The following is a 21,047-nucleotide window of genomic DNA, read 5'->3' as shown; positions in this document are numbered from 1 at the left end:
TACAGCCCTGAACACAAACACCCCTCTCCGAGTGGCCCAGCTGCCCACATATGTTGATTGTCTGGGGAGCAGGCAGGCAGATTCTCTGAGTCAGTGTAAGAGGAAGATGTTAGAGAATCAGAGGAGTAGTTTGAAGCTGAGGCCTCTGGACCATGAAAGCCTCCTCTACTCCTCACAGACACCACAGGTTAAGGCCCCATCAGCTGCAGAGCCTTGCCTGACAGAACCAGCAGAAGAATGGAAGGGTCTAAGTGCCCTCTGAGCAAACAGACCTGAGGAAGGAGAGGTGAGTGAAAGTTCATCCTACTTCTCCCTCCCTCATGTACAGGTAGGTGTCAAATAAATGTAGTCAGTGTAACAGGTGGACAACTGAGGCAGATTTATAGCAACATAATGGGTTTAGCAGTTTTTGATATATTTTTTAAGATAACATGTCATAATATTCAAGAATATTTTTCCCCACTTTCCCCACTTTCTGATTCTCCTTTTTACTACATATCTTCCTACTTGTTTACCATGTTCTAGACAGCTGTCTTCAGGGGGAGTTAGCTGAGAACATCAGTAAGACTTTGGGGTTACGAGTGTCTAAATAGTCGATTGTAAATCCATAGTCCATAAAATAGTCTAATGCTAAACATATCTGATTTGTCTCAATTACCTTTCACAGAAAGAAAATGTGAGATATTAAAATTCCAAAAGTAGGGATTAAAAAGTAAATAAACTGTAGGGCATAGAATTTACCCTGTAGAACACTGGAAGAATACAGAATGATATGAGGTTTTTTTTTTCCACAAAAGTTAAGAATTTTAAAGTGTGGGAAGACTGCAGGAATGGAAACACAAAGAGAATCTAGTTGACACACACACAGTTGCTCTTTGGCTTCTATGTGGTGGGATTAAAAATGGTGGTGAGGGCTTCCCTGGTGGCGCAGTGGTTGAGAGTCCGCCTGCCGATGCAGGGGACACGGGTTCGTGCCCCAGTCTGGGAAGATCCCACATGCCGCGGAGCGGCTGGGCCCGTGAGCCATGGACGCTGAGCCTGCACATCCGGAGCCTGTGCTCCGCAACGGGAGAGGCCACAGCAGTGAGAGGCCCACGTACCGCAAAAAAAGAAAAAAGAAAATTACCAGATTATAATGGAAAACTCAATCACGAAGCTACTTCACTTCTAAGGCCGTGTCTAGCAAGCATCCCTGACATTCTGAGAGCTGATTTTTTAACATTGTATAGTTGTTTTTTTAAATTTCCTGAGGGTGGCACGGTCTTGCCCTAGAACCCTAGAAATCTATGGTGTGAGCTCTATACAGTTTATAGAATGTACACACAATATCCTTATCTATCACAGATGTATCATGCAACAACATATGTACTGGATCGTATGGCCCAAGTGACACAGCCACTTATATATCATGACCTGAACCTGATGCACAGACCTCTCCTCCCTGCGCCAACTCAGACCTGGCAGCTTTCTGTGTGAGCCACAAATGGGTGGTGTCTTGTACCCAAGTGTGGAATGTATTGTGTCAACATTCCACCGAGCCCACAAACGCTCTGCCTCACCCTCAGTGGTAGGAGGACAAGGCTCAATTTCTTGTTCTTTACCCTGGATAACGTGTGCCAGTCTGAGATGCCTCAGGCATCTGGACCCCTGCCATATCCACTGATTGGCAGCCCATGAATTTTGGTAGGATTTACATCGCATTGTCTGGAGCACGTATATATATATATATATATTTTTGGAGCACGTATATTTTTACCAGTCATTTACTGTCCTGGCAATTTCTTGCCCGTCAAGTCTCATGAACGTGATGCCATCAATCCAGTCCTGCATTATACGACACACTGCGGAATGTCCAGACAATCAAAGTTTCTTCAGCCTTCACTGTGACAGAGAAAAAGAGAATTAACACTGTCCTGGGGGAGAACTGAGGATGCGAACTGCTTTTACTCTAGATAAACACAAACTATACCAGAAGACTGTATTCGTTTGTGTGTTTTTATTCTCCTGCTCAGCTCTGCATGTGATCAAGCATGGACAAACCTTTTCAAAATAATGAGTATAAAGTCTCAGCTTTGAGATGAGTGAGATCCAGTGAGCTGCCGTACAGCTCAGTGCCTAAAGTGACAGGACCATATAATGAACTGAATTGTTAGGAGGGGAGATTTCAGTATTATCATTAAAAATGAATAAATAAAATAAAATGTAAAATCCTAAACAACAACATACCCAACGGGATGTGATGAAAATTTTGAAGAACGATATGTCTAAAACTTTGATTGTGGTAAAGATTTCATGAGTGTATATATCCAAACTCACCGAATTGTCTACGCTGAACACGTGCGGTTTATTGTGTATAAATAAAGGTTGTAGAAAAAATCTTAACGTGTCTCAACTCTAGATCACCAGCAGAGGGAGACATAATTCACTCAGAGACAGGACAAGGGCAGGTGCTCTCCTGACAAGCACTCCTGACTATTTAATCCAACATGAAATACCCATAATCTGCATGTATCCTTCCTCTTACCTCTGCCTCTCAGAAGAAGGTGAGAAATCATGATAGATACATAGATAGACACATAAATATAGATATAGATAAGAGCTCTTATTTCTCCCATTGTACCAAGTCAGCCATAGTTAACATTTATAACTTTATATTTTCCACTATCCATGTTCCCACTGCCATATACAACAACCCCTTCGGTGTATAGTAACTCAAATCTTTTACTCATTAATGGATTAACCAATTTGACGTTTATGTATTGTGTTACTGTAATCTTCTATTAACTGTTAAATTTTACTTCTGTACCTGAAAATACTAAGGGGCACTCCAAGAAATGTGCCCAGTCCAAAAGATGCATTTGAAAACTCTGCTTTAGATCTACTTCTCACCAACCTTCCAGTCATGGTTAATCTAATCTTCTGACCATTTGGCCAAACTGTTAATCACTGCTCTTGAATTAGTAAAGACCTCTGACACAGGTTATCTCTGTGCAAGGCAAAGTGGATTAGAGCACATAACCCCAAGTCCTGCCCACTGAGATATTTTCTTCCTGCACCATCTTACCCCACTATTCTTAAAGTAGGCTTCAATGCTATAAAAATCTACTTTGAAAAGATGAAAGCATATATGACATAAATTTGATCTGAATTATTTTCTTCTTCAATCAGTTTGCTAAAAGGAATCCACAGAAGTCTGTAGGTACAGCATGAGAGAAAAGGGGGAATTCTGCAAGTGTTGGTGCCAAGAGAGTTTGAACAACCTACAATGGGTAAATCCTGTGTGCCTGGGGGACAGAATCAAGCCCTGGCCTTAATATCCCACTTCTACCTGATGATAGAATGCTCTTTTGTATGCATATGTTTATAGACTAGTGGGTCAGTTACCACTCAATTCAGAAAGAGCAACTCAGGTCTGGGCTCCTTTTGGGCCTACAGACAGCATGTAGTCTCTACAAGGAATTAATAGCAAATCAGAACCTATATCAAAATAAGGGAACTGGGGGCTTCCCTGGTGGCGCATTGGTTGAGAGTTCGCCTGCCGATGCAGGGGACGCGGGTTCGTGCCCCGGTCTGGGAAGATCCCACATGCCGCGGAGCGGCTGGGCCCGTGAGCCATGGCCACTGAGCCTGTGCGTCCGGAGCCTGTGCTCCGCAACGGGAGAGGCCACGGCAGTGAGAGGCAAAAAAAAAAAAAAAAAAAAGGGAATCGGTATCTTCAGAAGGGATTATGGCATTATTCCAATACTCTGGAGATATGAACTGTGCTTCTCCCGCGCTTTCTGCAGCCTCCATACACTGTCCCTATCTAAGCCCAGGCACTTTAGCTTCACTGGTCCACTAGGTCATAAAGTCCACTGCAGGTTGTACTTAGTGCAGAGTCTTCTCTTCTGGGACTCGCTCAGAAATGGCAACCTTACAAGTTATTAAGTAATCAGTCAGACCACTGACTCCAAAATATACATGTAACTTTCAGAACCCAAAGAAGAGTAACTAGTGTTGACTCTATTTTTTTGTTATGAGCGCTGTGTTTTCATTTTGAAGATAATTTCTTGATATTCCCCCAGCCATTCAGATGCTAGAAACTTATTTGCAACTACAGCCAGGACCCCAGAGGGAGCGGTGGGTAAGTTGTGTGCTTTTTCTCAGCCTTCTGCAAATTCAACCACTGAATTCAGGTTTTCACCTGATCTTGATTTTTAATTATTGAAGCCCTGGCTGTGATTCTTTTTAACGTGGAAAACTGTAGACAATATTTTCTCAGATATTCTTTTGTACTCCTGTCCCTACTTCTTCCTCTCAAGACTTTAATTATACACACAATAGATTGCTTGAAATTGGCTTGCAGCTCACTAATGCTTTGCTCATTTTATTGTATTTTTTCTCCTCGTGCTCGATTGTGGATACTTTATATTGAGAAAGTCACTAATCTTTTCTTCAGCAATATCTAACCTTGTTGGCTGAAACTGTTTGAGTCTAATGGATTTTGCTTTTAATCTTTATTAGGAAAGACCTGAATGGCATCGAGGATACAGATAATTTTGCCCTCTACTGGAACAAAGCCTTTTGGAACATGCAACCTGACGTCTCTCAAATGATGAGACTTTGTGCTCTGCCTGGTGGAAACAACTAATCTTGGCTCTGTGTGAGCTCTGCAGGTATTTTCCCTGTAATAAGTTCAGAGAAATTTTTGTACAACATCGGTAGACCCTGCACATTCTGCACGTGTCTGGGTCTGGCGCATCGTTAAATACGGATGGGAAACGTTGTGGTTACCCTATGCTCTAGCTCTCTAATAATAATTTATCACTCCAAAAGCATCAGGGAATCAGGTCAACAGAGAAGACATTCTAGCTTCAATGATATCCCCGGGTACCAAATGCAGAGATCGTGTAAAAATTCTTGCAGCTTCTTGAAGTATATCATCCACGAGAGAACCCATATTAGATGGAAAGGTAGCAAAAAAAAAAAAAATCGTGTTATGAACATTGGAAAGAACAAAAGAACAGTAGAGTAATTCAAGTCTCTGGCCTCCAGGGAGAAAAGCATTGTCTGCAGTTAAATCTGAGCTGCTCTGATCAGACTTGGGCATCTGGGAGACACGGCCCCTGTGCGATGTTATTGAGATTGGCCATCCCTGCAGCTGTGCCCAGCTCTGCCCCATCCCCTACTGATTTGCATGTTACTGGAGAACAACCCACTGCCCTGGAGACTTATTAATGCTCTGATCATATCTTGTGCAGAAATCAGTCCCAGTCAGGACACAGAGTGAACATGAGGGTCCCCACTCAGCTCCTCAGCTTCCTGCTGCTCTGGCTCCCAGGTAAGGACGGAGAGCTCTAGGAATTTACTCTGCCTGTGTGGTCATTACTGCCTGGTCCTACAGGGCAGTCCTCTTATAACTTAGTAATAACATGGATATTTGTTTTTTGTGTTTCCAATCTCAGGTGCCAGGTGTGACGTCCAGATGACCCAGTCTCCATCCTCTGTGTCTGCATCTCTAAGAGAAAGAGTCACCATCTCTTGCCGGGCCAGTCAAAGCATTAGCAAATATTTAGCCTGGTATCAGCAGAAACCAGGGGAAGCTCCTAAGCTCCTGGTCTATGGTGCATCCAGTTTGGAAACTGGGGTCCCATCCCAGTTCAGTGGCAGTGGATCTGGGACAGATTTAACCCTCACCATCAACAGCCTAGAGGCTCAAGATGCTGCAACTTATTACTGTCAACAGTATGATGAAACACCTCCCACAGTGTTACAAACCAGAACATAAACCACTAGGGGATGCAGATGTGTGAGGCTTGACTGCCCCAGCTGCTCTTGCCGCCTCCATCCACTGGGAACATTTCTGAGATGCGCCCACTTTTTGAATGTGGCTAGAAGTTTTGGTAGAAGTGGCAGGAACAGCACTCTTAACTCTCCTGCCCCTCTTCAGTGCCAGTGGCACAGACATGATGATGCCTCTTCTGATTTATATAGGACAGACGATTATACCTGAGGACTTTGGTTGGAGGTCTTTCAGCAAAAGAAAACCAAGTCTACATCTTGCAAGCAAGGATTTTTTTTTTAATACATGGAATGTGAGTCTAAACTATACCCTTTTAAAGTCTGGGGAGTGTGATACTAAGTGAAGCACTATTAGAAATAAGTGATGCCCTGGTGTTCCCACAGAAGCTTGAACATATCTGCCACTGGAGATACAGGCTGTAACCAAACCATGTGGCCTGTCTGTGATGCCCAGGGGTGGGTGTGCTGATGTTGCAAGCTGCCTGCAGCACCTCAGACGATTCTCAAGGTCTTGCCTGTGGCCATGCATGGAGCTGGAGGAATCAGGCTCCCTGACTTCAGACTATACAACAAAGCTACAGTAATCAAGACAGTACGGTGCTGGCACAAAAACAGAAATATAGATCAATGGAACAGGATAGAAAGCCCAGAGGGAAACCCATGCACCTATGGTCAACTAATCTATGACAATGGAGGCAAGAATATACAATGGAGAAATGACAGTCTTTTCAATAAGTGGTGCTGCAAAAACTGGACAGCTACAGGTAAAAGAATGAAATTAGAACACTCCCTAACACCATACACAAAAGTAAAGTCAAAATGGGTGAAAGACCTAAATGTAAGATTGGACACTATAAAACTCTTAGAGAAAGACATAGGAAGAACACTATTGGACATAAATCACAGCAAGACCTTTTTTGACCCACCTACTAAAGCAATGGAAATAAAAACAAAAATAAACAAATGGGACCTAATGAAACCTAAAAGCTTCTGGGCAGCAAAGAAAACCATAAACAAGATGAAAAGACAACACTCAGAATGGGAGAAAGTATTTGCAAATGAATCAACAGACAAAGGATTAATCTCCAAAATATATAAAGAGCTCATGCATCTCAGTATTAAAGATTGCAATCATTGTTGCTTTTGTTGTGGTCATCCATTTACAATGCTTGGTGTCAGTTTATTTATCTCTTGTAAAAATAAAATACAGTGTTTGTGTGTGGGAAAAAAAAGAGTCATGTAAAACAAACAAAAAAAAAAGAATCTGCCTGGCAATACAGGGGACATGGGTTTGAGCCCTGGTCCGGGAAGATCCCACATGCCGTGGAGCAACTAAGCCCGCGTGCCACAACTACTGAGCCTCCGTGCTACAACTACGGGAACACGTGAACCTAGACCCCGCGCTCCGCAACAAGAGAAGCCACTGCAATGAGAAGCCATGGCACCACAACGAAGAGTAGCCCCCGCTCGCCGCAACTAGAGAAAGCCCACACGCAGCAATGAAGACCCAACACAGCCAAAAATAAATAAAATTTAAAAATATATTTAAAAAAATAAAATAATAAAAAATATAAACACATTTCTTTAAAAATAAAATAAAAGTGAATGTTAAAAAAAAAAAAAAGACACATATTCAACACCGTAGAAGGGGATGTACATCCCCGTCCTGTTTATGAGGCACGTGTGACAGCTCTCTTACCAATGGGGGAAAATTTTTCCGTGTTATTTGGTGCCAGCTGTTTTGTGCCAGAAATATAATCTGGACAGCAACTCCAATAAAGGGAAATCAACCACAGGCAACAACCAGAATGTCACCCGACAGCCCCAAAAGTGTCCCCAACTCATTTCAGATGTCTTGGTTTCACACGATTTCTGGACTGGTGCTCCAGTCAGGAGGGCTTAAATGGAGATTATTATCTGTACTTGTACCTGCTTTCACCTGGTGAAAGAGTGGCGTGGACTTATATATACTACCAAATGTAAAATAGATAGCTAGTGGGAAGCAGCCACATGGCACAGGGAGATCAGCTCGGTGTTTTGTGACCACTACAGAGATGGGATAGAGAGGGCGGGAGGGAGATGCAAGAGGGAGGAGATATGGGGATATATGTATATGCATAGCTGATTCACTTTGTTATAAAGCAAAAACTAACATACCATTGTAAAGCAATTATACTCCAATGAAGAGGTTTAAAAATAAGGACACTAGGGGGCAGTCAAGTCAAATTCTTAATACACATACATGTCTATCCTGTTGCGAGTTCTGGTCCTAAGTTTGTCTTTATTTGCCTATCACCTTGAAGATTTTGATGGTGGGAGGATGGTATTTCATATTATGGTTCCTCTCTCCTTCTCTCTCTCTCTCTAAATCTCTGTCTGTTCTCGTTTTTCTCTGCAAATGTTAACAGAGACAAATTTTGTAACATGTTTTTCATCCTCTCTTCTTTTTTCTACATGTTCTGAGTGTAGCGAACTCCTGTTATGACCAACATTAGAAGTTTAGTTTATATGAAGACAAATAATTTTACTGAATCTTGAAACATTATTATTCAGTCCCAAACAAAAAGGTGTTGTAAGTTGAGGAGTATTCAGGATTATTGTGACCAGCAATTATTTGCTTTATTTTAAAAATAGAATCAAAGAGTTCTCCTCTTTACATTTATAAAATAATAAAATATTTTGGTGCAATTCCCTGGAATAATATAGTTCTATATTTTCTAATAACGGCCTCAAATTTCACGTAAGGCTGTGAGGATTCCAGAATAGAGAGCCAATCTGTGGGTTGAGGATGTTCCCAATTGACCAAGATAAGGATATGTAATGTAAGTAAGATCTGCGCAAGCACGTTTCCAGTCATTTATCATGGCCTATAGTTCCTTCTTAAACTTATAATATCTTCCTGTCTCCTCCGAGGAACTCAGATATTATCTTTTTAATTTTTTATTTTTTATTCATGTATTTATTTTTAATATCTGACCCTTAATCTCTGCTTGGTCTAGTCATTGCTTTAGAAGAGTCAACATGCAAATTTCTGGAAGCAGTAAAAGATGAGGGCATTGATTCTTCAAAGAGCATTTGTACTTTGAGTGATCCCTCGCTCTTGGTCAGCAGTGACTAAGTGGACATGAAGCTTACTACCGTGAGGCCAACACTTCCTTAAGGCAGAAAATCACCATTTTCCCTTACTGATGCAGGCAGTGTATTTTTATTCTAAGATAAGGAATAGCTACTAAATACTTCATTCATCCCTTGCATTTCTCATGTTCTGAATTTTCCATTTATGTTAACGATAGGTGAAAAGGACTGGTTACAGAGAATTTAGTTGATTTTAGATATCAGTTTAAGTGATTCAATTTGATGTTTTTTTCCAGAGGCTATGGAATATCTCTTTTTCAAAATTATACGAATTTCTAGAATCCTGAACTTGTTGAATAGGTAAGAAAATCATTGAATTTGAGAATTCTCAGCTTATAGTCTCCATTTTTTTCAGTTACACCTCCTTATCTATATAAAAAATTGGAGAAAATTATATCCTTTGAGATCTTGGATTACCATACAAACTCTTATCCAAAGGCAGCTTCAACTAAAATTTAATAGACTAGAATCTTTCATTTGGTGCTCGGAATCTTCTTCTGTTCTCCACTCCCCACTTCTCAAGTGACCTAGACTTTCTTACAAGGTCAAACCAAAAAAAACCTCACATGTAGACAGTGGAAAAAATTATTAAACATCCAGAAAAGCTATGCCTTGTAAGGAGACCATCTTTGGAGTGCAAGGGTGAGCTCTGAGTGAAGATCCCAGAGGAGGTGAAGAACTTACAGGGCAGTGAGAGCTCAGGCAGGCAAATCAATGAAATTATTGTCTTACTTTGTCCAGTTAGTCTGTGGGTGAGTGTGATACAGAACATAGTTTAACATTTACAGACAAAAGTCTTCATCTCCAGCACACGATTTTCCCACTCATCTTATTGATCAGTTATATTTAACTATGGGATTTTTATCTTTATTCCAAGAGAAAGGAAACAAAAACGAGCCAAACATTTAGATACAGACTCTGTCATGAACATGGAGAGTAAGGTCTTGATTCAGAAAAGTCAGGCAGGGAATCAAACCTGCTTCTCCAGGTTGGGATAAATACATTCACAGAGCCATTCCTGAGGTCCCTATGAGCCAAAATGCTTTTCCATGGACTTTGCCCTCTGTTGGGTGAGAACTTGCTATTAGTTTTGAAAGGTAACCAGCTCCAATCACAGGTGCCTCAGGGCTCAGGATCCAGTCCAGCCCACCTTCAGCCGGAGAACTCCCTCTACTGAGTGGGCTGATCTCAACTCTCCCTTAAGGACAAACTCTCTCCTGTTAACACAGAGAACAGCCCTTTGGATCCAGGAGGTGAACAGGCCTCCGTGTGTCTCTAATCTTGTCCAAAGCACCATGGGTTTGGGCTGTTTGGGTGGCAACGTCTACGGAACACCCTGCACTGAGTGTGTAACAGTATCACAGTCTCCGTCCCGCAGAGAAAGGACAGCAGGAAAACAAACTCAAACACCAACAAGACAGTCTTCCCAGGCCACGAATATCAGACACTGGCTTTCACTTTTAAGGACCTCAAGCTAATAGTATCTGACAAGAGACAAAAGTACAGTGAAGTTGCCTGCCTAAGACCTTCCTCGTTCAGTTGACTGTGGTCAAAATTAGAGACTCACAGAGGTCTGCTCCCCACCTGGAAGTCATGGAGGTCACTCATTCAACCCTGAAACACTCTTATTATTGGTGCGTGGTGTGCAGTGACTAGTGCTGGCTGCTCGTCAGTTTTGTTTACAGGCCTCAACATGGTTTTGTCACATACATGGGACAGAGAGCCTCTTTTAGAATCAGAAGTCTTATCATTTCTGTCTGAAGGGAGGAAAGGAATATTTCAAAGACTTTCCTGACCAAGAATGAGTTTTTAAGAGATTTTACATTTTCTGTATATTTTAGGACAGTTGGTCATAATACAACAAATAATAATTGGAGACTTTTAAAAGTTTTCTGGTAATTTCACAAAAGAGACAAATTCTCTTTGAAATTCATCCATCTTAAAGAATATTTTTAAAAAGGGGTTTCTGGAAAATTGATTTGTAACAAAAGAAAACACAACAGAATTCTCACTTTCACTTTTTCCCACAGTTTATGTTTCCATGTTCATTATTGGGTTTATTTGTTTCTTAAGGCTTCTGTAAGAAAGTACTAGGAATTCGGTGGCCTAAAACAACAGAAATGAATCCTTTCTCAGGACTGCAAACTTGAAGTATGAATTTAAGGTGTTGTCCAGGCCAGGCCCTCTCTGAAACCTGTAGGTAAGGACCCCTCCTTGCCTTTTTTTCACCTTCTGGTGGCCCCAGGTCTTCCCGAACTAGTGGTATCGTAAGTCCAATCACTTGTCTTCACGTGGTCTCTTCTGTGTATTGCTGTCTTTGTGTCCTTTCTCCTCTTCTTGTAAGGCCACCTGTCATATTCATTAAAGGCCCACCATACTGCAGTATGACCAGATTTTAATTACCTAATTATATCGACAATGAATATTTTCCAAATAATGTCACATTCCGAGGTCCTAGAGTCTAAAACTTCATTATAATTTTTAGGGGAACAGAATTCATTCAGTAAGAGTGCCTAAAAACAATTCCTAATTTAATACTTGTTAAAAGAATCGTATAAAACTAGCTTTAGTATTTATAATACCTTCTCCATTTTGCTTCATATTTGTTTGTTTTTTCAGATGTTTATCTTTTGACTTCTTTCACTGTATGGTTAATTAAAGGGCTGGAGTCTTCAGGACAGCAGCCTGCTACCTAGTGGAAACCCCTATTTGTCTTGGTACCTTCAGAAGCCAGAAGTAAGACCCAGAATCTATTTGCTAGCATCATGAAAGAGACCAGGTCAAAGATAGCAAAAGCTTAAAGAAATAGAATAAAATAAAAAGGTAAATAATATTTTGACTAGTGAGATACGGAACATAACGTACTTCTGCATGTCCTTCTACACCACGATTTTTCTCAGAAAATGATATTATTGCCATAAAGTTCTGAGTTTAAAGGTGAACATAATTTTTGCTCAGTTATCTTTTCAGCATTGTTTCAAAATCTTATTCTTGAGTATTTCCCAGAGAATATGCACACCAAACATTCTTGTGGAATCTTACTAGTTAATTGTCTAGTTAATTTGTTAATTTGTCGTCATGGTCAACTAAGTCTAGCTTGGATTGCAATTACCCCAACTTGAATAGGACAACAAAGTCTACTCTTTCAACTTCTCCAGATTCTATTTTCAGGACAAAAGCAATTTGACGTCGGCACTATTTTTCAGGAGCCGTTCAATTCACCATGACCTGCACCGGGCTGACGTGTGAGAATGTCACATTGTTTTCCTATTTGATGAAAGCTGGTGTAACAGACTGACCCTCTGAGCAGTGGTGGCCTGGAACCATGTTCCCTATGGACCGTTCTTAAATAAAGGCCCAGGAAGGTGTCAATGACAGACACAGGCTACCCTGAGACATTAAAATAAAGGATCCATCATTGCTCTTCGCACAGACTGCATCTTCTTTTGAACCGTAGACTCACGGCTGTGGCTTCCAACACACAGGCAATGGGAGCTTAGGTTCTCACACAGAGCTGACAAAAATCGGGAAATCCTGCACGACCTGGTTCTACTTGATGGGAGTCAACAGGGGAAGTCTTTCTAAGCACCACTCAGAAAAATATATTCTAAAATAATTCTTTTTTCACATTGTTCCATCATCCCAAGTGAAGTTTTTCATCAAAAAAATCCTTTGATTCGTCTGCCCTATATATTTATATTATATATGGCATATATATATATTATATATATATGAAGAGAGACAGAGATAGAGATATAGATAGAATTATGATAGAATATGCACCAGACTGAAAAAACTGGTTTTCAGGTATTTCATTTTACTGTCTTAGGCATAAAATTCTTATACCTTTTCTTTTGTGCAGGCTCAGCGGCCATGGCTCACGGGCCCAGCCGCTCCGCGGCATGTGGGATCTTCCCGGACCGGGACACGAACCCGTGTCCGCTGCATCGGCAGGCGGGCTCTCAACCACTGCGCCACCAGGGAAGCCCTACCTTTCCTTATTGTCTTGAACTGAACTGTCAACTCTCTGAACAACAGACATATTTTTTCCGTCAGGCTTAAGTGCTCTTTGAAATTCCATTCACTCGGTGCCAGAAAAGACCAGTTCTAACATCTGTTTCTAACATTCTTAAACAGGTAACCTGGGAACTGCACTTACCTGACGGCTCTTGAAACAGCTTGACTCTATGCAGTTATTTGGAGAAAGTTCTGATGGTCAGTGCTAGTGGGGAAGGAGCTGTTCTCTTATCTAGATCAGCCTGGAAGAATCAGAGCAAGATGACTGTTCCCCTCCCGGATATTGACCCTGGACACACATGTCTTCACTTCAGGGTCTCGTATGCTTTCTTAGAGCCACAAGCCATGTGCAGTGGGTTCTTGCAATCAACCGGGACTCTCACAGTGGTGGGAGGACCTTCCCCTGCAAGTCTGAGATAAAAGCTCAGCTCCAGTCTTGCTCTGACTTATCAGGACTCATCAATTCCAGCTTCTGAAAATGGGGTTCCCTGCTCAGCTCCTTGGGCTGCTAATACTTTGCACCCCAGGTAAGGATGGAGGGGAGATGAGACTGAGGATGAGCTTTGGAGGCAACACTGCTCACCATGTGTGGTCTGTCTGCATGTTAGATGTGTACGAGTTGTCCTGCAGACTGGCATGGGATGTTTAGATCTGTGAGAGTGAGGAAGTTTCCAGAAGAAACAATTACCTGGTCTTTGTTCAGGACGTGACAAGGGAAGTAGGGATGGTGTAGGTAATGTTTAGAGGCCTCTTTGCACTTCGCTGATGTCAGGTTCATTACTGTGACTGTACAATTTTGTTGTATAGATGACAAGCACAGATAATGAGAGTAAAACAAAGTCGCATTTTAGATAAAATAAATAAGAATTGGAAATGATAAAAATGGCTGCTAATATTTTCATGGAACTTGGTACTTTTTGTCATGATTTTAGGATCCAGTGGGGACATTGTGATGACCCAGACTCCACTCTCCCTGACTGTCAGCCCTGGAGAGACTGCCTCCATCTCCTGCAAGTCTAGTCAGAGCCTCGTACATAGTAATGGAAACACCTATCTGAATTGGTTGCAACAGAAACCAGGCCAGTCTCCACAACAACTGATCTATAAGGTTTCTAACCGTGACTCTGGGGTCTCAGACAGATTCAGTGGCAGTGGGTCAGGGACAGATTTCACACTCAAAATCAGCAGGGTGGAGGCTGGGGACGCTGGAGTTTATTACTGTCATCAAGGTACACAAGCTCCTCCCACAGTGGTACAGCCCTGAACACAAACCTCCCCGCCGCCGGCTGCTCAGCTGCCCCAAGTGCACCTTCTCTGGGGAACTCACAGCAGGTTCTCTGCGTCTGTATAAGAGGACGATGTTGGAGATCTCAGGGGAATAGTTTGCAGCTGACGGCTCTGGACCACGAGTGTCTCGGCTACATCTCAGGCACCACATGTTAAGGTATCAGCTGCACGGCCTGGTCCTGGCAGAAGCAGCAGGGGAAGGTAGGGGGTCCTGTGTCCTGTAGCAACCAGTTACGTGAAAGGGAGACTGAGGGAAACGACAACCTCATCCTCTCTGCCTTGTCTACGTTTGTCAATTAAACGCATCCAGTCCAATAATCAGACAAATGACACTAATACATGGCAACAAAAGTTTAACGCGTTTGCAAATGCATAGTCTGGGGTATATTTTCCTCAGGATAATTTTTGGTAATATTGGTAAATTGGTATTCTCCCTCTTTTTCAACTTCCTACTTCTTTATACTTAGATGACCTCCTCCTCTAACATGTTCCAGAAAGTATTCTACACAAGCTGTCCTCAGGGAGACTATGAATGAGAATAATCGGTAAAAATGTTTCATCTTTGAATATTTAAATAGGCTCTTTGAAATTCACAGAAAATAAAAGATCTCAATGCCAAAAGATTTTTTTTTTTTGCCTCTTTTTTCTGAGTGAAAAGGCTTGCAATTTCAAATGTGGGCTTTGACTATAAACAGCAAAAAATGAATAATGGAGGACATAAAGTTTACTGCATGTACAACAGGAAAAACCTAGATATGACATGTCTCTTTTTACTCCCAAATTGAAAACAATATTGAGAATATTTAACCGAAATAGTATTTTAGATATGACAAATTTGGTAGTATATTGTCATAAGAAAAGTTTTCAAACAATGAATAAGTTCACTGTTTTCACATGACATAGTTATTAACTGAAAATAAACATGAAAAAATGTATTTTAGTTGGAAATGTACATAAAATGTATGCATGGCATAGATTTCATTTACAGTAGTGACCCAGGTGAAATCTGACCGAATAAGGGGTCCTGCCACTTAAGTGTCAGAACACAGTGTGATAGAATTATTACAAGGATGAATGGATGAACAAAACAACATGATCTTAATTCTCGTTAAGAAAATGAAGTATTTTAGAGTTGACTGTCTATTCTAAGAAAATGGACTCCATGGCAAGTGTAGTGAAAATCCCAATGTGTCAATTGCATTAGGTTTCAAGGTGTATGGGAAAATATATATAGAAGTAAGCGGACAGGAGCCTTCAAACTGAGGAATTTAAGACTCAATAAATTATTTGAAAATACTAGTTCATCACTGAGTTGAAAGAGATTGTGGAATGCACTGGGAGAAAAAGGAAGCGAAAGTAGGAAGAGTAGGACTTAAACTTTTCCACAGTCATCTGATCCGTCATGAGATTGATAACACCCGGAGTTTCCAGGCTCAGAGAGGAGATAAAACCAAAACCAGCGCCAAGGTGGTGAGATAAGTAAAGGAATCCTACAGAACACGAATACCCCAAATGGCTAGATTCTCAAAATGAAATGATCTCAAAAACTGAAAGGGGAATTTGGGGGGAATGATTGTCTGGATTTTTCCTGTGGTCTCCAGTGTCCCTCAGTTCAGACGTGCAGACATATTTCTCTCAGTCTCACAATATGTGGCCGAAAACTATCACTTCGTGAGTAGCAGAGCTAATTACCTGGGCAAAATAGTAAATATTTGGATTGCCTATCAGTCTATGGACATATATTACCACATACTGATACAGCTTTAGAATATCCTACAGAATCTTCAGGTAGACATATACTAGGAATAAGAAGGAATAAGTTTCTAGGAATAAGAAACTTTGTTACAGCAAGGCCCCAAATTGCATGACAGGAAGCAGGCATTTCCCAAATTGGTCATTGTGTGTAATGATGAAAGAAAGAGCTTGCTATAAATTTCACCCTTGGATCAAACCTATTCATTCTTGCTATCATGGTCACTTTTTCAAAATATACAGAATATCTTAATGGAGAGTCTCCTAAGTCTACAAGATGTCACACCTAAGCAGCCTCCTTTGTGTAATATTGTGTTTGGTAGGATTAATGGATGCTGTGATCAGACAGATGTCTATTGATATATGACTTTTTTCACAAAGTAAGTTCCTTGATCCAGTGGCTTCTCCTATGGGCAAACCACAGGCTCTGTGAATCCGTAGATAGTAACAGCAACTGAGGCTCTGTGGGTAGGGAAGGCTAATCTCTATCCGGATGGCAACTAATCCCAGGAGCAATGCATCAAAACTTCTCGGGGAGGAAGTGATTTGGGGTACAAAATACCACCATGTGGGTGCTGGTATTGATGCCTAATGCTGGGAACACTGATATCCAAAGATGACAGTATGAGATCTACACTGCTTGAGGTGGTGGACGTGGTGGACATGGGCTCAGGCTGTCGGGCCTCTGCACAGCCTCCACGCATGTCACCAGGGCTGCTCTATTCATGGACACGCAGAGGAAATACTGTAGTAGTTGTGACAAAGTCTGGGGCTACTTCATCTGCTCAGGTATGTAAGAATCTTCTGGTGCTTGATTGTTCGGAGTCTTGTCTGTGGCAGATGTTCTGCAGATTTGTGTGTGTGTGTGGTACACGGGCCTCTCACTGTCGTGGCCTCTCCCGTTGCAGAGCACAGGCTCCGGACGCGCAGGCTCAGCGGCCATGGCTCACGGGCCCAGCCGCTCCGCGGCATGTGGGATCCTCCCGGTCCGGGGCACGAACCCGTGTCCCCTGCAACGGCAGGCAGACTCTCAACCACTGAGCCACCAGGGAAGCCCCTCTGCAGATTTTTGACATAACACAAAGTTACAATTACATCATGCCCACGTCCTTAGGTTTATCTACATTCCTTTTCCCCAGACTCCTAATCTCTGATCTGCCAATCTTCTCTTTGATTAACCAGCTACTTTGAAATCGCTGTAAACCCTTATCTCGGGCCAGTTCTCTATGCAGACTAAGATGATAACCAGGGGCACTGCTCATGTACCTGCCAGCTTAACATTTTATTTCAGACCCTGCCATTGATTGGGCTGTAGTGTGGGAACTGTACGTCTTTGCTCAGACCAACACATGATACCAGCAGAGCCATGGACAAAGCCTGGAGGGTTTTTTTTTTCCCCTATGGAATTAGCTGGTTTACCACTCCCATGAAGCCAAAATACAAGCCGATGCAGAGGTGTTAGGGCAAGATTGGAAAGTGATACGGGGACCTGGGATACTTGTCCATGGAAATGAAGTGTGCCTGCCGAATTTGCTCAGGCCCAATCCTAAATGAACCATCTCCTTTCTAAGACTGACTGCGGTTGCGACCCATCCACCCTGATCATTTGATGAGTGTGAAATGACCAGGTTATAGTAGGAAGCTCAATCACACAGCTTCTTAATGTCCCATAGACACATCTACCAGAGGTCTGTGACATCCTGTGAGCTGATTTTTGAATAGTGTATAATATTTTGATTTTTTAAGGATGTCACGATCTTGCACTACCAGTCTACAAATCTAAGAGGTGAGTTTATAACAGAGCTTTTCAGAGCGAGCTCACGATATCCTTATCTAATCCAAATGTAACCTGCAGCAGGTGATGTGTTAGATCATTTGGTCCAAGTGATGGAGCTGCTCATATTGCCACCCGAACCTGACGCAGAGTCCTCTCCTGCTGTGGGCCTCCTGCGATCTGGAAGCCTTCTAATATACCTGATCAATGGGATGTGGTAGTCCCCCTACCTCCTAAGAATGCAATGTGCTCTCTCAACATTTCATGAGGCCTACAAACCTGTGTGCTTCACTTTCTGTGGCAGGAGACGCAAGGTGCGATGACTTGCTATCTATCTTGAAGAACATGTGCCATCCTGCCTCAGACCTCTGGACACGAGCCATATTCACTGATAGGGCAGGTCATGACTTTTTTAAGTATTTGCATTCCATCCTCTGACCTTGTATATTTACAAGTCACCAAGAGTTCTTGCAATTTCTTGATCATCGGGTTTACTTAAAATGTTTTGATCGGCAGGTAGTTTATAGTGCAACACGCTGCGGGACGTCCAGATGATCAAGGTTTCTTCGGTCTACATTGTAACAGAGAGCAAGACGGTTAACACTGTCCTTGGACAAGACTGAGGATATGAGCTGGTGTTCATCGTAGATGCAAGCAAACTATATCAGAGGACCACCTTAGATTGTGTGTCTTCGCTCTGCTGTTCTGTCATGTAAATGATCGAGTATGGACAAAATTCTATTAAAATAATGGGTATAAAGTTTTAGTTATGCAAGATGACTGCGTTCTAGAGATGTGATCTAAAACACAGTGCCTATAGTTAAAGTTTGTTAAGAGGGTAGATCACATGTTAAATATTCTTACCGAATGTACACATACACACAAACACACACCCACAGCTAACAGCAGCAACAACAAATAAAATGGATGCAAGGAATCTTTTGAAGAATATTTAATATATTACATTTTTCCCTTTAGGTTGTTCTTTGCTTAACCATTTGTAACATTTTGTAGATTGTCGATACTGGAAAACTTGAAGAAATGTAACAGGTTACCTTATATCCAGCAGTGACCAAGGTGCAGTAAGAATGAATCTTAAGTCAACCTGTGTCTTAATGGCCTCTAACAGAGAGATGCCGTGTTTCAACCACTGAGGGGTAGATCACTTATTCCAACGGCCTCCTTTTACACATGAAGACAGAGAAGCCAAGAGACCTGCGCTCCTTGGAGATAAAAGAATTCACTATTATTTCTTCTCGTTGTAAGATGAATCCTGAGACCCCTTTCATGTCTGTGAGTGCCCTGAGAAATCACTGAATGGGATGTGTTTAGTCTCAATGATATTTGTGATCATGTGACTTTAAAAAAATTAAGTTGCCAGTGGAGACTTGCGCTCACCTCATTTGTAACATCCAGTAAAAGCTTCAAGAGAGAAAGTCACCACCAGCTGCAACGTATCAACATATTAGTACCCACTTGAGCAGACACCAATGAAAACATGACAAGTCCCCAGTCTTCTCAAACCATACGTCCATCCGTCCCCTGGTATCCTTCTTTGGTGTCATTACACTGAGTCTGAGACAAATTTCACCTCTGCAACCATTAGCCTAAAGGCTCAAAATGCACCGTATTATTACTACCAACAACATAAGAATTTGTATCTCAAAATGTGACAGCCCTGAAGAGAGTCCACTGATTCAGTTCTTTCTTCTTATCCAGGTTACCAGTGTCTAACTGGGGAGATCTGGTGGAAAGCTCAGGGAAAGGGACTTAGAAATGTTGTTTATTCCCATCTCAGATGACAGTGGCTGGAACCATACATCCTTCTGTTTTTGCAAGATGTTATATATTTCCAGGTCAGATTAGGACCACTACTAGAAGTTATTTGGTGTGTACAATTAACCACGCAAGAATGAAAACTATACTCATTACAGATACGTTTATGGGACATTCCAGGATAACATGACAGCTAGTTTGGAACAGTCAAAATAAACAGGACCCTCTGTATACAACATGATCACCTATAGGATAAAAGGCAACTAAACATGCGTTGATGCACTACATAAAAGGGTGAGAATTTTATAATTTTATTTCAAGAGATCTTGATATACTTGTTTCTCATAAAAACAATTATGGATTTAAGATATAGATTTGAATTTTGCAGCAAACTGTAGCAAAAGGCAAGTTAAAAGGATAAGTCAGGGCTTCCCTGGTGGCGCAGTGGTTGAGAGTCCGCCTGCCGATGCAGGGGACACGGGTTCGTGCCCCGGTCCGGGAAGATCTCACGTGCCGCGGAGTGGCTGGGCCCGTGAGCCATGGCCGCTGAGCCTGCGCATCCGGAGCCTGTGCTCCGCAACGGGAGAGGCCACAATAGTGAGAGACCCGCGTACCGCAAACAAAAAAAAAAAGGATAAGTCAAATGGAAGAATAATGTTTGAGGAGCATATCATTTTCTGTTCTTCATCCTTTGCTCCATTGGCAATTCTTCTGCCATAGTTCATCCCCCAATATTGTTAAATGCCATATCTGCTCAGTGAGGGTTTTATTTTTTCCCCTGAATCTAACAGCCAGTGAGGTAGATTCCTCATATCAAATTATCTATATTGATGTTGACACTAAAAAGTACAGTTTTGCTTATTTAATACTTGAAATAAAGACAAAAATCTTATTTTAAGACTGGGTGTTATTTTTAGTTGGCTACTTATTTCTATACCCTCATTCTCAGGAGCTAAATCCCCATTGGGGAATGAAGTTCTGTCTCATCTATGTCTGTGCATAAAATGACTGAGCTTCCTGAAGCTATGGCTTTGGAGACAACATCTACCAGTGTCCTCTACCAGAGTCTGCATTCCCCTGCCTGGGGTGGTGAAATATTATTGTGGGCCTTAACTCTATTCTTGAGATATATCAATTCCTTATTTTCTTCACTATTGAGTCTTAGGAAACACAGAGATGGTATGAAAGCTAGCTGTGTCTTTGTCATATTCTGTGAGTTAGATTCTCTTTTTTTTTTTTAACATCTTTACTGGAGTATAATTGCTTTACAATGGTGTGTTAGTTTTTGCTTTACAACAAAGTGAATCAGTTATACATATACATATGTTCCCATAGCTCTTCACTCTTGCATCTCCCTCCCTCCCACCCTCCCACTCTCCCTATCCCACCCCTCTAGGTGGTCACAAAGCACCGAGCCGATCTCCCTGTGCTATGCGGCTGCTTCCCACTAGCTATCTATTTTAATCCCGACTTGCCCCTAGGTTCTTCTGGCCATTTTTTTTTCTTTTTTTTTTTTTAGATTCCA

At 41.8% G+C, this 21,047-nt stretch overlaps 1 gene segment (V, D, J or C); it reads left to right on the top strand.

Annotated features, from left to right (window-relative positions):
• LOC112398941 (immunoglobulin kappa variable 2-29-like) overlaps positions 1–21,047 on the top strand; it is a 75,091-nt gene that overhangs the window by 820 nt on the left and 53,224 nt on the right.

Source organism: Neophocaena asiaeorientalis, unplaced genomic scaffold, assembly GCF_003031525.2.
Source record: "Neophocaena asiaeorientalis asiaeorientalis breed wild unplaced genomic scaffold, Neophocaena_asiaeorientalis_V1.1 scaffold114, whole genome shotgun sequence".
Taxonomy (NCBI): domain Eukaryota; kingdom Metazoa; phylum Chordata; class Mammalia; order Artiodactyla; family Phocoenidae; genus Neophocaena; species Neophocaena asiaeorientalis.
The sequence above is the reverse complement of the archived record's forward strand: the minus strand, read 5'-3'. Positions and strand labels throughout refer to the sequence as shown.